The sequence below is a fragment of the Phoca vitulina genome, unplaced genomic scaffold (assembly GCF_004348235.1).
Source record: "Phoca vitulina isolate PV1807 unplaced genomic scaffold, GSC_HSeal_1.0 scaffold60, whole genome shotgun sequence".
Classification (NCBI taxonomy): domain Eukaryota; kingdom Metazoa; phylum Chordata; class Mammalia; order Carnivora; family Phocidae; genus Phoca; species Phoca vitulina.
In genome coordinates, this window is record NW_022589763.1 from 4,496,190 (window position 1) to 4,512,542 (window position 16,353).

Sequence of the window (16,353 nt, forward strand, 5' to 3'; positions counted from 1 at the left end):
AGGAGCTCCTCCCCTGGTGGAGGTGAGTGAGGAGGGACAGGGCAGCTTCTTCTGCCATCAAGATGTCAAGGTGGGCACTGTTGGGTGTTCAGAGCAGGTCACCGTCCCCTGTGTCAGCGGGCTCAGAGAAATGGGACAGAGATGCTTTCAGAGAAGATACGGGTTCCCGTCGGTGGGGAAGGCTCCAGAAGACGGAACCATGTCATGGGCTCAGAGATACTGGGATATGGATCTCAGCTCTCCGCCCGCTGACCTCATGTCCTCAGGAAGCGGATTAAGCTCTCGGTGTCCACATTCCCTCTTGTAAAACAGGGGTGCAAAGGACAGGTTCCTAGTGTGACTGAAAGGTGAAGGATGATGTTGGGGGGACAATGATGCTGATTACCAGGATGCTCCTGGCACCCACGGCGATAGGCCCTGGAGGGAGAGTGGCAGGCAGGGAGATTTAAGGATCTCTAAAACTCCAGCCTGGATGCTTACATTGCCGATGGCAGGCAGGCAGTTCTCCATCAGGGCGATTTTGCCCTCGGGGATGGGACTCTGGCCAGTATGGAGGCATTTTTGGTCTCATGACTTTGGGGGAGCTTGGCTGCTGGCATCCGGTGGGTGGAGGCTAGGGGTGCTGCTGAGCACCCTGCACAGCCCAGTCCCCCCGCAGAGATCCACCCAGCCCCGAACCTCAGCAGTGCAGAGCTGCATAAAGCCTGCTTGCTCGCCTAATCTTCTCTTTCTTCCTGTAATATATTCAGTGGTCTTTTACTTTCAGGGATCTGCGTTAGAATAAGAATTAAAGAGAACAAAAAGAGAAAGACCTTTTAGGATTTTTTTTTTTTCCCTATTAAATTGAAACCACACAGCAGAGGATTCTCCTACTAGAGGAAACGTCTGTGGAGGCTTAAAGTCTTGGCTTGTATTCATTCTTAATGCTTAGCAGCTTAACAGATCCATTTTCTATTGTGATTTCTGTAATTTGTTCCTTAAAAGACTCGTTCGTTCCTTTTCTCTGTCTCAGAAACAAATTTTCGGGGGGGTTTAAAGAATAATTTATTTTCTAAACTTATCATTAGGGCAGGAACTGGCTTTGAGTTCTGACAGCTTTCTAAGCCGTAAGCACCTGCTAAGTAGAGTTTTATTTCTATTCCTCTAGAAAACAACTGTACATTTTGCAGGGAAATATTTTGAATCCTGTGTGTGTGTGTGTGTGTGTGTGTGTGTGATTTTAGTCTAGAGGGGACATTGACATTCTTTGGACCCAGCTAGAAGAGCTGAGAAAAAAAATTGACAGACCCAGTAGCTAATTAAAAGTATGCAGCTGAAAAGGCTCATGGTTAATTCATGATAAACTAATACAGCATTCATTATTCTTTCTTAATGTTCTGATGCACAGTGGGAGTCTTTCAGTGGGGACTAAAATACCTGTGCCTAAATATCTAATAACAGTATCCATTATATCTCACCAACATAAAGCCATCCTCATGGGATATTTGAATGTACCTTGCAATTTAAAATTCAGGGTTCTTGAATACAGCGTATTACACTTTCCCCCTCTCCTTAAGTGGATTGGTGATAATCAAGAAAATACTTTTATCTCTGATATTTCTCTTTTTTCCCCCTCCAAAAAAAAAAAGCTTAGTGCAATTAAAGTTTTCTTATGAAACAAACAAACAAAAATTTCCTTTTTATGAGACTTCATGTTATTTGGCAAGGCGTGCCCGCGGTCTCTTGATTTACTTTGCTTAAATATATACTAGCAGAGTAATTTTTTAATCTTTTGGTGGCAATGAAAAGATGTTTCCAGGAGACTGTAAATCCTTAGTAAGGATATTTTGTGGCAGCAAATACCCATGATAATAAGCACATTTGGGGGTCAAGATCATGCCAACCAGGAAAATTATGGTTAACTGTTTTGTGTGCGTCTGAGAAAGTGAATGAGAGGAGGCTCATGATCAGATACATGGTGAGAGAAAATAAAGCAGTCTGCAGATAGTATCGTTGACCGAGGGATGTCATTGACAGTGGGGCACCTTGGTGTCACGTGCGTCCTGATGGGAGGTGACAAGAATATGAAATCATGAGTGTAATGTCCCTGCCGAAAGCCTTCCACTGGAATCTGTTCACGAGGAAATGAATCGGCGAATCCAGAATGTAGCACATTGTAAGAGACAGTTGACCTGGATTCTTCCAAAATAGTCAGGTCATGGGATGGAAAAGAAGGTCAGGGACTATTCCAGATTTAGAAAAATGAAGGGACAGAACAGCGGTCCCCGAATGTGGAACGGGGGAAAAAGGAACCCGGAGGCAGAGTTATTTGGGGGCTGTGTGGACGGTGAGTTGACTGATACTGCATTGTTTGTCTGCACGGTTGGTATTAAGGAGTCGTGGTTATGGAGGGAATGTCCTTATTCTGGGAGACCCACACCCAGCTCTTTAGAGGGTCACGCTTCTGATCTCTGCAGGTATCCATGAAACATCATGATACACAAATACAAATACATTTCTCATCCTTTCTTCTGATACAGAAAAAAGGTATGCATGGACATATAGGTGTGTATATGCATGTGTATACGTGTGGAGAGACAGAAAGCAAGCAACCATTGCAAAATGTAAGCAATCCGTAAACCTCAGTGAAGGACTATACTTGAGTTCGCTTTTCTTTTCAACCGTTTCGCGAGTTTGGAAGTTTGCAAAAATAAGTATTGGGCAAAATACGTACGGGGTGTTATTGTCCTTTGTTGGGTGATGTTTGCAGAATAACCGTGGGCCCCGTCATCTCGCTTTTCCATGTGGCTTGATTACGTGGTATTGAGCGCTTAGTGGGTTCTTGTCAAGAGGTGCATTCACAACGTGTTGTTGGTAATTCCTGGGCCACCTTGCAAACTTACCCAACTCCTGCTTCCTTTTCCCGGAGAGGGTCCCCAGGAGAGCTTGATCACGGTGGAATACCGTCACGGGAGCTGACTCAGGATGCATACCAACAGTGGTGTGGTATAGACCTCCCACTGTGCATTTGTGTTTGCGTGGTTTGCCGAAGCAGGCTTAGCTCAGGTGCTCTGGGTCTGTGGGTGTTTGCATCAGAGCAGGAATATCAAAGCCTGTCTTGCTGCTTTTGACAGGCACAGTCTGGCTTCAGAATTTAGAGCAATAATTTTATTGTCCATTTAAAAAAAAAAATGCAGGTCATAATACGTAAGGAATAAAGCATTCCATTTTAGGAAGGCATCTAGAGTCACACTCGAGCCAAGCACTTAGTTTGCGACCGTGACATCCATTCTACTGAAAACATGTAGGACGCTGGGCCCCATAGGCCGTGCGTGGCGCACTGTTCCCGTTGGAAGCGTAAGGAAGGCTCCTCTGGGAGCCTCGTCAGGCCTGGGGGGCGTGGTCCAAGTTGGTCCCACCCAGGTCTAGCAAAGCAACTCTGTGTTTCATGTATGTTGGACTTTCCTGTGGGTGGAAGATGCTATGAGTAAACTCAGTGGCTACTCCTGATTTGTCTGTCTGTCCTGTTTTATAACTGAGGACCACGGATGCTGACCCGTGTTTGTGATGGTTGAGATAAAGATGAGGTGGGTCTACCCGTGGTCTCAGCTGGGTCTTAGCCACGGTTCGGTGAGCAGCAAGACCGTCCAGCCATGGGGACTGAACAACAGCAGAGACACATGCGTTACGCTGGAAGACAGGACGTTTAGACGCGGAGGGTTCTCATGCAGAAAGATCAGCCACTGTTTGCATTGTTCCCATGGGCCCCTTGTCTGTCCACCCATACATCTGTCCATCCATACTGCCGCGTCCAAGCACGCCTTGGGCTGAGCTGTCCTCCAGGGACGTGTGTGCAACACATCAGGGACCTAATGGACTATGTTCATCTACCAGCAGCCAGACCGCATTTTCTCAAAACCCAGGCGTGATGCTCCGTCTGGCCCCGTTGGGGCTCTCCAGTGGCTCCCCGTTGGAAAGGAGATGGAATTCTGGAACCAGGGCTGGGAGGAGCTCCACTGTGGGACTCCTCCCAACCGTGGCCCCTTTGCAGTCTCTGCCCCTGCAGACACATTGCATTATAAAGCTGTCCCACTGGCCAGGCGCTCTTCCACCACCCCCCCCCCCGGGGGGCTCCCCCACCAGCAGACTTCTCCTGGCTCGAGGCCTCCAGCTAGGTGAGGCCCTCTCCCCGCTCCCGACACTCGTGCCCCGTGTGGAGTGTTATTCTGTCGCGGATGGGATCATCGGTCCAGTCCTGATGCTTTGAGTCACCTCTGTCTTTGCAGACCCACTGCATGCTCTCTGGGAGCAGGAAACACACAGTGCTCCCTACGATGTTCCAACAGCACAGAGAGCCTTGTAGCTGTGTAATAAATGAGTGCTGAACGCATGAATGAAAAAAGATGCTTCCAATGTTTTATTAATGGTAAATTACCTTCCTTGGATTTTAGTCAAATAAGGTTATTTGCAAAAAAGAAAAAAAAATCACCTTTCTGATACAATTTGGACTCTCACGTACCCCAGTGTAGAGAACGGTCTTTAACTCTGGGGTGCCTCGAGCTGTGTCTTCGCCAAATATGAGGGAGGCTGGCCCTCGTTAAAGATGATCTCCAATTAACCTGTGCGGGTTCCTTACAGGAGACAAAGCATCTCATTCCTGGAAGAAGCACATGCTTTTCTTTTTTCTTTATACACAGAAACAACATATTAAAATCAGGTCCCTGAATTTTCTACCACATTCCACCGCACGTGCTTTCGTCGTGTAGCTGACAATATTGAAGAAGAAAGACAGTCCCTTCATCTACACTACGTGTGGGGTGTTGTACGGATTAGGATTCTTTTTCCTTTAAAAAGCTTCTATTAGTAAACTTTTCATTTAAAGAGTGAGTTCTGTACAAAGATAGTCAACGACCATGTAGTTCCAGGTATGAAATACGAGATTATTTGAAGTCAGGAAATAATCCATACCACACCTTCATATTCGTATAAGATGTCAGGAGACAGTAATAAAATGCCTGTAATTAGATTGATTTTATAATGTAGCTACAAGCGCAGCCTTCTAATTTTAAAACAATAATCAGTTGATGATGAGTGGTTAGCATAATACTATGGAAACCTGTTCTGCGGTGATACTTTAGATCTCTTTATTAAATCTATACTATACTCCTGTGCTGCTTTATATCTGTATTTTATTAAAATCAACTCTGGATTTGACGACAAGATGGAAATTTACCATCGAATATCATGTTTTCCTAATATCCTTCTTTTGTAATTTAAGATGTGCGTTCTTTCTTTGAATTCTACATTTTTTAAAAATTTTGTAAAACATTTTTACTTATTTATTTGAGAAAGAGAGATAGATAGAGGAAGAGAGAGAAGCAGGGTCCCCGCTGAGCAGGGAGCCCGATGCGGGGCTCGATCCCAGGACCCCGGGACCATGACCGGAGCTGAAGGCAGACTCTTCACCGACTGATCCACCCAGGCATCCCCTGAGTTCTACGTTTTTATAACCATACTTTAGTCTGTGGGGGGGTCCTTAGATGTTTACAGTCTGTTTCCAGCGCCTGAGGGGATTTGCGGAGTATGTTTAATTATGTAACGTTTCCTACAGCATGAATGGGGAGCGAGCTGATTTCAGTTGTCTGTCAGGTTGATGTATTTCAAGATCTCTCATTCGGGTTGGGGGTTGATGAAGTGCACGGTTCATGTATATTTATATATTTACAATAGTGGCTCAGATGTGATTTCCTTGATTACTTTCGTACGTTCTTTGCTTTGAAAAATAAGCATCAGACTCGTTCTTCTGAGGGGGAAAGAAAAAACATGGACTCCAGAATACATTTGCCTCTAAGGGACATTTCTCTTTGCTCAAAATGGGAAATGGCCTCACCACATCCTTAGCTTTTGGAGACATTACTATCCTGGTGCAGAGAGGAGTGTGTTAAGCACATTTAATAATGCTGAACATAAAAAAATAATAATAATAAAATAATTCTGAACATAATACTGATAGCTAAAAGCACTTTTGATTTTTCAATTCAGATTTATTTCACATTTCAAGTATCAGAGAACTTTGTGAACTTTTTTATTTTTTCTGATAATACTGGTCTTTAGTTTATTTGAAATATCATTCTAGGTCATCTTCATTAGGAATGTCAAAAACTGAATTAGTCCCCACAGTCCTGTTTTCTTGTGAATCATTTGACAATGGTATTTAAGTGACATTTTTTGTGATCTGTGTTCTTCATAATATTGAAAAGCGTGCAGGAGGTATGAGGTCATTCCCTTAAGAGAACTTTTTGTCAGACTAGCAGGAAATGTCGAGGTTGTATGTAGGAACTCTAGACTTTCTTATCTTGAATCAGCTTATGGCGTATGTGATGTGGAAGAAGACATGTTTCAGCTTTCCCTGCCTCATCGATGGGATTGACACCCTCACGCTCTCTCTTTCTCTCTCACGCACATATCCGGAGACGTTTCGGGGCAGAGTTAAGGTGCAGTGAGTCATTACTGTAACTGCAGACGGTAGACATCAGCCCCTTCACGTACTGGGAAGGATGTCACTTTGCATCCGGTCTGCATTCCGGTTGTGCTGCGGGACGATGTCCTTCTATCCCCTCCATCCGTGCCATTCTTCCAGTGCATTCTTCTAGGGAGCAATCTCCCCGTGAGGTGCTGGCCCTCCGTGGCTTCTGTGTGTGTTTGTGGGGGTCCCCTGCTGCTCAAGGGCGCTGCCCTGGAGGTTTGGCACTCTGATCTTGGGACACTGATTTAGAGCTTCCCGACCCACTATATGGGCGGCAGGGCCGTGGACCCACCCACGATGTAATATGAGAACAGTTTTGAGACATGAACTTGAGCCCTCCCCGCACTCTGGGCTTGTGGTGTTGCGGGCAAGGACGGACCCCATGAAGTCATGACCACTGGTGTCGTGTTCTTAACGTCCCCCGTTCAAATCCACAGTGTCCCCACCCCGATCTGAAGCAGTTTTGTCTGTGCCTTTGATCTCTTTCCCTCTCCTCTTCACACACTTTGGTAGTGGTTTTCTTTTTTTTTTTTTTTCCAGCTAAACATAACGAAAAAATTGCAACAAAGAAAGGAATCTGCAAAGCTTCAGATACAAGGATTTAGACCCATGGTTTTAGACCTTTAGCTTCTTGAGATGCTTCGCTGTTATAATCAGAGCCTTCTTCCACGAGGGAAAAACTCCAGAGATGAGAAATCTGTGTTAATTCAATTCTCTAGTAATGAGTATTTATTAAGCATTTACCATGTGCTTGTGCTAAAAGAATAAGCACTTAAAAAGATTTCTCTAAAAAGAGAATCTTTTTTTTTTAACGATTGCATGACAAGGACCAGCTGCACAGCTTTTGACGGAACATCATGATTTAAAAATCAGAACTCATCACACTGAAGTCATCTCAATTACGGTCTCTTCAGGCCAACTGCATGCACAGGTTCATTGTCTTTTTATTCTCATTAGTGCAAATCATCGTATTTGAGCAGTTTTGTAAATTTAATTGTGACATTTTATCCTTCGGCACAAAGGCAATATGATTAAGTTGTACTCGGTAGGCCTTTCTTTTTCTGACTATAAAAATAAGTGGAATATTTGATAAATGCAAGAATTTATTTGAAAACCATGTCAAAACGTCTGGTCATCCCACGCCTTCAAAACTGATTATTAATGAAATTATGTCCTCTTTCCTTCCAATTACGTACATGTATCTCTACACACAGATACACCTCTAACACATACATATCCATGAAGAGATGTGAATCGTTTTTGTTTTTTTTTTAATTTGTGATCATGCTGTCTTAATATCAGGTTCTGCCTTTTCCACACGAAAATTACACTGCGAACATTTTTGCATGACAAAAATAGTCTTCAAAACTCAAGAATTTTCAGGGCTGCATAATATTTTATTATGTAATTTATTTACCTTTCCCCAATGCTTGTAGGTTCACAGATTTCTAATGTTGGTGGGAATGAGTTGATAAGTGGCATGTGTGTATCCCTTGGTATTTTCATGGGATAAATTCCTAGAGGGACGCTTGGGTGGCTCAGTCAGTTAAGCGTCTGCCTTCGGTTCAGGTCGTGATCCCAGGGTCCTGGGATTGAGCCCCGCATCGGGCTCCCTGCTCAGCTGGGAGCCTACTTCTCCCTCTCCTCCCCACTTGTGCTCTTTCTCACTATCTCTGTCTCTCTCTAGTTTTAAAAAAAAAAAAAAAGATAATTTCCTAGAAACGGAAATGCTGGTCCAAGACTTTGAAACTGTTGAGATACGTGATTGTCCAACGTGCTCCCGAAAGTCTGTCCGAGTTTGCATTTGCACGACCAGTGAGCAAGAGTCCCCATGACACCTCCTCTTTTGCAAGAGACAGTGTTAGCACACCTAATATTTACCAAATTTGGTAAGTTGCAAGCAGCATTTTCCTTGTGTGTTCATCTTAATTTTCGATTCCTGATGAGACTGGGTATTTTTCATGTTTCTGTTAGTTTTATAGTTGGTTTCTTGTTCATTTGACATTTTTTTAGTGAGGATGTTGCTTGTTCCTGTCTTCCCGCCCACCCTGCCTTCCCTCCTGCTTTTTTCTTAGCCAAGGGCTTATGATATCTGTCTCCATTCTAACCCGATGGATAATAATGGCCTGTTTCCTTTGAACCGCTTTGTGGCTGCTCACAGTGTTTCCCACCCCAGATTCTTCTCGAGGGCAGTTTCTGGTGCGTCTTGTTGCAGATAACACTATTGGGCTTGGACATGTCTGGTGCCCAGACCTCATGGAAAGAGAAAAGAGAAAGACCCTATTTGGGGTCCCTTTCCCATAAAACAGAGTCTTGAGCTAGTATGTGATCCTGCAGGCTCGCCCAGTGAAGACGGGTGAATTCTGTGCTCTGGGAGGTAGCTTCCGTCCAGTTGAATTACGCTGGGCGTAAAGAGTGATTTTTCGCTGCCTCAGCACCAGCATCCCAATTTCACAGTAAAAGAGAGAAGGAATGGGGATTTAATTGTTGCGATTATTATTAATCATGTTTTGCTGTCCCCCCCCAAGATAAATGTGACATTTCTACCCAGTTGTTGTTTGGGGATGTCGGTGAAGAGAGTGTAACATTCAGAAGGGCGGGCAATTGGGAGTGAATGCTCTCGCCCTACGCCAAGTGGCAGGTTCCTTGGAAGTAGAGCCCAGCTGCCTGAGTTGCAAACACTCGGTGCTGGTTGTGCGCACGGGCTCTGTTCCTGGGCCCACACATCTGGGGCCCCCGTGGTTTGGTCGGTGTGCAACTCCTGGTTGGAAATCATTTTGCCTTTGAATTTGGGGACCATTATCTGATACCATTCAGTATGGCTGTTGAAACACCAAAGCCACTCTGAGTCTTTCTGTTTCTGGATGTCACGCATCCCCCCTTCGCATGCCCGTATGACCTTTCCTTTGCCCTCTGTGTCCTAAGATTCGACGATAACGGGCTTTTCCTCTGGGTCTATCTTCACTCAGGATTTTGGACACGTGGTCATCAGTTCAATATGGACATTCACATCTTCTAATGTCTGAGACTCTGTCTTGTGTTACTGCTTTGGTACTTTATCCCTGTACGTGCTTTCTCTTTCTTTTTTCCGCTGGTTGGATCCCTCTTAGGATGTCCTGGTTTCCTATCTTGTCCCCTGTTACCAATCACCTCGATGTTTTGTTCCATCTTCCTTTGAGATACCCTCAACTTACTGTTCCCGGCTGAATTATTTCGTCTGTCATATGCTGCATTTCCAAAACTTGTGTTTTGTTCTCTAAATGTGCTTTTTTCAAAGCATCTTTTATTTGTCTTCTTATTGATTGATGGATTGGTTGGTTGATGATTTTAAGAATTTTTTTTTTTTGGTCCTTTTGTCTCTGACCCTCATGTTAGAGACCCTTTGCAACTGTATTGTGGTCCTTTGCCTGTGTTTATAGAGAACAGGGAGGTTGTGCAAAGCTGAAGGGAATATGTGTGCTAATTGGGATGCTTACATAGGTCTTGCTTGTCAGAGACCTGGCCTTGACATCCATGACCTGCAGCTATCAATAGCTGTTGTCTGGGAACGCCCACCCTCTGCAGAAAGGAACGCAGAGAATCAGGACCGGCAGGAGGAGGCCCCTGGCCGTGTGGGGCAGGGTGGCCCACCCCGTTTCAGTACCACGGCCGCCTCTTCGGGCGCTCGGGTTTCACGCCCTCCTGGTTCCTTACTCAGAGACCCTTCCAGCGTCCGCTTGCCACGCTCCAGGAACCCATCTGCTCTTGCCTTCTTTCCGTCTGCCTTCATCTACCTGGGTTAGTAGACACTTAACATTTCCTTACTGCAGTTTTAACTGGTATGTAGAGGCCATTGATGACGATGCATGTGCCACCTTACCCTAAAAACTCTCATTGGCTGCCGCCCCATCGGTACAACAACAATATTTGACAGTGAGAAAGTTGAGCCTCAAAATGGTTAGGAAATTTCCAGAGAGCCACACAGGAAATGCATTAAAACTGAGGCTGGAACCAGCTTACCCTGGCTCCAAGCTTCACATTTTACCAGTTTTCATCTATGGTATCTGTTTGGGCCATACGACAGGGCTGATACTCATTTCTGACCTACATGATGGGCATTTCAAATGTTTTGTCCTCCTACTTTGATTAAAAGACCTTGTCCCATTTATTAATTTTTGAGCCTGGGTGGCTCAGTCGGTTAAGCATCTGACGCTTGGTTTCAGCTCAGGATTGTGGGATGGAGCCCCACGTCCAGCCTCGCATCAGGCTCCATGATGAGCGTGGACCCTGCTGAAGATTCTCTCTTTCCCTCTCCCTCTGCCCCTTCCACTCCCCCAACCCTCTCTTTCTAAAAAAAAAAAAAAAAAAAAAATCCTGTCCCATTTATCAATAATTAAAGCTTTTTCATAATGATAATAAAATAATAATAGCTTAATCCAGAAGCATTAAAGAAAAGGCATGGGTGTCTCCATGTTCAATAAAACTATATCCTACGTTGAAGGAAGTGCTAACCCAGGTTATGCTGAAAAATTGTGTTGTGACTTTACTTATTATTTGATAGATCACACAGACCCCATGGCTATCAGAGAAAATAATTTACTCGTTTAGGTTTGGCAAGCAAATTGATATTCTTTTCCTGTAATCCATTTTGAGAGCTTACAAATTTTATTAAAAATTACACCTGTCCCGTCCTGTAGAGGAAACACGTTTTTAAGAGGCGCTGATTGATTTTTCTGCATTGCTCAGGACATGACGTTTTTATTCAGGAAACAACTAGCATACTGTTTTCATCTCCCACTTTGCACTCCACACGTGAATTGTGTTCGCATTGTCTTCAAGCATTTCCAGGATGTATGGAAACCGTAGAGAGTAGGGCAGTTCTCACAAGTGGAGGGTTGCACAATATTGGTTATCTTTAGCGATTCAGTCAAGAAAGTCTCTCCTTACACTTTCAGGCAGAGGAAGGACTGAATTTACAGTTTCCCTATTGCTTGAATTCGTAAATACTAATTTTAAAATTTTAATTTTGCTGAATGATGTGAGAAAAGGGTCTTGTGGATAATGGTGAAAAAACAAACCCTAATTTAAGGTTTCACCATATAGCACAGATGTAGTGCTTGACAGGAAAATTTAGAGCTTGAGCTATTTCAACGTTGTGTTCCCAGTTGGAGCTTTAGCAGAAGAAGGATCCGTATGTACAAGTGAACTTGCTTATAAGAGAAGAATTATTTTCTAACTTGGGAAAGAATCATTTATGTGATAACTTGGGGCAGGTCCGGGGTTACACGTACCTGTTAAAAATCATGACCTTTGCACAAATCAGTGCATGACAGATATTTCTTAAGTCCCACCCCATCCCAGGAGCTGAGTTGATTGTCTGGGGGAGCATAAGGAGAATGGTCTCCTGGCCTCTCAAAGTTGGTAGGACAATGAGAAATGCAGCCGTGAGGATGATGCTGTTGGAGCAAACACAGAGTTTGAAGTCCCCACTTCTGTGTTACAGTAAAGCTGGCTGTTGGCTCCACAATCCGGGATGGGAGGGAGCTCCTGTCCTACTGTGCTTACAAGAGGGTGTAAATATGCATAAACAGAACGTGGGCATTTAGCTATTTCCCTCCATGACGTGGGCATTTAGCTGTTTCCCTCCATGGCGTGCTGAGTTTTCCTGATTCTTCACGCCTTTGTACTTTATTAAGTGTGTTTGTTTTCATTGTCGTAATAAAAGTAGGACATGTTTGGGACACCCGGGTGGTGCGCTTGGTTACCCATCCTCCTGTTGGTTTTGGCTCAGGTCGTGATTCAGGGTTGTGGGATCGAGCTGTGGGCTCAGCACAGAGTCTGCTTGAGATTCTCTCTCCCTCTCCCTCTGCCCCTTTTGCTTGTGCTCTCTCAAATAAGTAAATAAATCTTTAAAAAAAAAAAAAAAGGACATGTTTACTGTTAAAAAAAATCTAAAATCAGAAAAGCCTAAAAAAAAAAAAAAAAACCCCACCATAATTGCATCAGCCATACAAACTCCTGTAATTGGGTGTGTATGTGTGTCCTTGCAGAAATTCTTAGGGATAATATATAGAAATGACAACATGCTATGTGTTCCATTGTATAATTTCCATCTTGTAACATTGTATTTGAAAACAATTATAGATTCAGAGATAGATACAAAACAGTAGTGCAGGGAGGTGTCTTGGGCAAAGGATTATTGTTTTCGACAGACAGACAGACGTATTTCCTATACTTCTAGACCTGGAAATTCCTGACAATCACTGTCTTCACCTCCTGCCCTCCTTCTCCTCCCTCAGTTGCTTTCTTTCTTTCCTCATGTCCTCCCTACCCTCTCTGCTTCCTTGGATTCTTCCCTTCTCTTCTGTATTAACTTTCTAGGGCTGGTCTAACAAATTGCTGCAAAGCTGGGGGCTTAACACAACAGAAATTCATTATCAAGCACTTCTGGTGGTTAGAAGTCCACAGTGGGTGTCAGCATGCTGGAATCAGGGTGTCCACAAGGCCAGTCCCTCCGGGAGGCTCTGGGGCAGAATCTGTTGCCGTGCCATGTGCCGCATCCAGAGGCACCTGCGTTCCTTGGCTCCTGACCCCTTCCTTTGTCTTCACGGCCAGTGGAATGACCATCATCCAGTGTCTCCCCATCAGCCTTTTAGAAGACCCTTTGTGATGACATTGGGCCCATCGGGATAAGCCAGGATTCTTTGCCCATCTCAGGGTCTTTAACTTAAACACCCTGCAGAGTCTGTTTTGCTTCCTAAAGTAAGATAGTCACAGGTTCTGAGGATTAGGACGTGGACATCTTTAGGGGTCGGGTCTTCTGCCCGCCCTGCCCCACTTCTCTTTATTCCTTCGGCTCTGAGGTTGGTCCATCCGGACAGTGACTCCTGGGCCTTGATTGGATGCCCGGGGCTGTGCTAAGCCTGGGGGGCTCTGTACATAGCATTGCAGCTCCATGCAGATGGTCCCCTACTTGTGACCGTTCGAATTAGGGTCTTTCCACTTTTCATCTTACAATGGTGTGAAAGCAGTCAGTGCAAACTCTACTTGGGATTTTGAATTTGGATCTTTTCCCAGACGAGATTCATGCAGTCCCATCCTGTCTGGTGATGCTGGGCAGCGACAGCTCCCAGTCGGTCACACCATCCCGGGGGGGGAGGGGGGGGCGGGGAGTGAGAACCCACACCCTGACAGCCATTCTGGCCCCAGACAGCCATCTGTCACTTTCAGGACTCGGGAGATGACATAGTCAACACTTTACGATAAAAGCCTGTGTGAGATGATTTAGCCCAACTGTAGGCTAATGGAAGCGTCGGAGTATGTCTAAGGCAGGCTCTGCTAAGCTGCGATGCTCCGTAGGGTAGGTGGATTCAATGCATTTTTGACATCCCGATATTTTCAACTTGTAGTGGGTTTATGGGGACGAGCACACCATCAGAGGTGCAGGACTATCTGTTTGTATTTGGAGATAGAATACAGAAAAAAATTGGATGCAAAGATGAAGGGCACAGATTTTCTTTTTTCGTAAGTGGGTTACGTATATGCATTTATAATCCAAATATCCTGAGCCTGAGATCTCTCTAGGTTTGGATAGGAGGAGCACATTTGCTTTAACATTGATACCCATTGTATTTGTTTCTCGTTTCGTAATAACCAGTAGCTTCAAACAACACCCCTATACTATCTCCCCGTGTCTGTGGGTCATGAGTCCAGGCCTGGGATAGATGGATCCTCTGCTCAGGCTGTCACATTAAGGTGTCAGCCAGACACCCTTCTCATCGGAGGCTCAGGATCCTTGTCCAGCTTCAGTGGGTGTTGGCAGGATTCAATTCCTTGCTGTTGGGGTCTGAACTGAGTCCAAGTGTCCTTGCCGCCTGTAGGCCCTGGGCCACATTCAGCTCCTAGAGGTCACCCATGCCTCCTGGGCGGCACTAGCCTCCATAGGCAGTTCATGTCAGAGCTCTTTATTGCTTTCTCTGGGCCAGTTGGAGCATATCTGGCTTCCCAAAGGGCTCAGGACCCTTTCAAGGGATCACCTGATTGGGTCAGGCCCACCCAAGACAGTCTCCCTTTTGAATGAACTGAAAGTCAACAGGTGAGTCATCTAATTTCAGGAATGACATCCGTCGTATTCACAGGTCCTGTCCTCCCCTCACAGGGGTGGGATTATAGAGCACGCATACCAGGGTGGCAGGAATATTGCTGGCCATCTAGGAATTCTGCCTGTCCTTCCCCAGTTTTTCTGGCCTCTATCATTTGGACCTCATCCCCTGTAGAACGTTGTCCTGCATGCAAACAACCCTCCTTCTCTTTCTTATATCCATAGTATATTCTTATATCCTGAGCCACCCCTCGTTTGCTGAGATTCCCAATAGGCAATGAGATGGCTGCTGGTGGGGTTCAGGGAGAAGGCTGGACTGCTCTTGGACTCAATTCACACTGGCTTGCTTGCTTTTCTTTCTTTCTTCCCTCCATCCATCCATCCATCCATCCTTCCTTCCTTCCTTCCATCCATCTCAGGGCTGGAGCGGCCTTTCCCTGCCCCAGATGGATAGAAGGCATGTCTCCAAGTCTAAAAGCCAGGCTGGGATGGAATCCAAACACCTGCCATGTCCTCTTTCCTCCCCTTCCTTCTGGGGCCTCCCCCACGCAGATCCATGTACCAAATTGTTGTCTGTGTGTTCCTGTCTCCGTCTGCTCATCCTGGGACCCGTCAGAACCTCTCAGGACTGCATCAGTAAAGAAATGCAGTGTGGGCTGTGATAAAGCTAGACTCACATAATGGCTGACTTAATGGAAGATTTCAGTTGAGAAGGGCGTGCAGTTGTAAATACTCTGAGAGAATTAGGTCTCAAGCTAGACGAGGTCTGTCAGACTTTATCTCACTGAGAGTTTGCTATCCATAGGGGGGATTTTAGGTCATGCTTGCATTGGACTTGCCCTAGGAGTGAGTTGTTTTAAATAGATAAGTCTTCCAGTGATCCTGAAGATAATCCATCTGAGATCACCAGAATACTTCCTTCTTTACATACACATAAAACAGTTCTTCTCTTTTGATGCAAGTGATCAGGAATTGCACTAAACAGTTTTCTTGCTAACAAATGCAGTGCTTTAATGAATTTGCATGATATGATTGTAGTCAGCATTAAATGTAATGCTTGCCATTTAAATATCCACACACCTCCTTGCTGTTGGGAATGCTATAGTCTAAAGAGGTTTGTAATCAACACACAGGTTTGCTACTGTTTCTTCTTTATGTGTAAAAATTGTATCTGTCTCTGACTGTGGGAAAGGAACCATATACACAGCCATCCTCCCAGGCCAGCTCCTTACTTTATTCTGCGTCCCATTGGGATTTTGGCTTCTCCCAACCCATCCCTGCCTGTCTGCTCCAAAGATTGTTACCTACTTTTTGTTGAAGGACTGCATGGGCTCTTTGGGACCTTACTGTGTAAAGGACTTGTCTGTAATCCTGTATCCCAGAAGATCCCATGGATGAGGATTGAGAGAGCCGCACGCAGACCTGAGTGTGGGAAGGTCACTGCTCGGCGTCCAGTGTGGAAATAGGATCCCATCAATGAAATCCAGAACTGACCACAAGACGCAGGATGGTGTTTGGGTCTCGGCTTCAGACGTGGGCAGTGAGGCAGTGGACTGGGTTGGTCGTGGTAGGGTTATCCTGTCAGCCGTGGGGAGCCAGACTCAACTCCAGCTTGGATGTCCCATTAAGTGTCTTCCGTATGGGTCCTTTTCGAGCTCAGGGGACATCCCATGACAGAGACCTCCATATGTAGGATAAATCAAAGGAGAGATTTGTAAGGACCAGCCGACAGATTAAGGTGGCTGACCCAACATTCTGGGCTCACATA

At 45.1% G+C, this 16,353-nt stretch overlaps 1 protein-coding gene across 7 annotated transcripts in view; it reads left to right on the forward strand.

Moving 5' to 3' along the window:
- Positions 1–16,353, forward strand: part of STS (steroid sulfatase) — a 548,358-nt gene that overhangs the window by 40,815 nt on the left and 491,190 nt on the right. The window lies entirely within an intron of this gene.